Consider the following 1218-nt stretch of genomic DNA (forward strand, 5'->3'; position numbering starts at 1 on the left):
AATAAATAAATTATTTATGAGAGGTGCGTCCTAAAATATATCTTTGAATTTTAAAAAATCTTTTTGAATTTTCATATATACTATTCCACCACAAAGGATGAGACAATTTTTTTTTTAAATTTCAAAAAATTCAAACCGTTGAAGTCCTAATAATTGTTTATAAAGAAAGCATCGACTTATATAAGTATTTTACCTAAGCGGACATTTATTTCCTTTTATATTAATGTAAAATTGTAAAGCATAAACTTGTTGAAATAAAATATGAAAAATTCGAGGAAATTCTGGATATTTTTTCATGCCAGTATAATATATAATATTTTAAGAAAATATTTGAAAATTTAAAAAAATAAATAAATCCGACCTACCGGATTCGAACCAGTGACCTAAGGATTTCAATTTGGCATATTACCAACTACAGTCCTCCGCTCTACCAACTGAGCTAAGGTCGGGTTGTGCAGTTTCTCGTAAATAATTTTATTACACCTTACACTAACCTGATTTCTATGACACTAATATTTTAATTTTTTACCCTTTTGTGAAGTGTACTAGCTTTTGTTATTTTATTATTATATTGGCAATTTGATCGTTAATGTGTACTAGCTTTTGTTATATTATTATATTCGGCAATTTGATCGTTAATGTTTACCTTCAATAAAGAATATATATCAACTCTAGAAAGAAAGTTAGTTCATTTATTAACTTATTCCATGTTGGATAAGAGCAAAATCTTTTTTTTTTAATAAACAAAATCCTAGTTTGAATATCAGATCGTGTGGCGGTGTATGATTTAGAATATAAAAAAAAAGTTATACTATTTTCATCCAAATGTAATGTTCTTATCAATTTTTATATGCCGTCTTCAATTTCTAATGTTAAGTTAACGTGTAGACATGTCAATTTGAATGTGTGTGAAGATCCTCCTTGAAATGGTCCCATTTGAAAATTCGCGACATAATAAATAATATATTAGTTAAAATCAATATATATAAATTATTATCGGATGTTTTAAAACTAAGAAATTATACAAGTCAGACATAATCAAAAACAAAAAAATTAAATATTTTTCAAATCTACACAAATTCAAGAAGGTTGTGAGAATGTTAAAATCAGACAAAATTTAATAAGATTTGATAATTTAGCAAGTTATTCGTGGTTTATTTTTATAACATCACTAATAGAAGAAAATTAAAAGGTAAAAGGATGATACCAATATGGTTG

General features: G+C 25.5%; 1 non-coding gene across 1 annotated transcript; it reads right to left on the reverse strand.

The window, feature by feature from the left end:
- Positions 1–355: 355 nt before the first annotated feature.
- TRNAY-GUA (transfer RNA tyrosine (anticodon GUA)) lies at positions 356–449 on the reverse strand. Its single transcript has 2 exons — positions 413–449; positions 356–391 (listed from the first exon to the last, which is right to left on the reverse strand). It is a non-coding gene; the product is annotated as a tRNA-Tyr (tRNA).
- Positions 450–1218: the final 769 nt, after the last annotated feature.

This window comes from Lathyrus oleraceus, chromosome 3, assembly GCF_024323335.1.
Source record: "Lathyrus oleraceus cultivar Zhongwan6 chromosome 3, CAAS_Psat_ZW6_1.0, whole genome shotgun sequence".
NCBI lineage: Eukaryota > Viridiplantae > Streptophyta > Magnoliopsida > Fabales > Fabaceae > Lathyrus > Lathyrus oleraceus.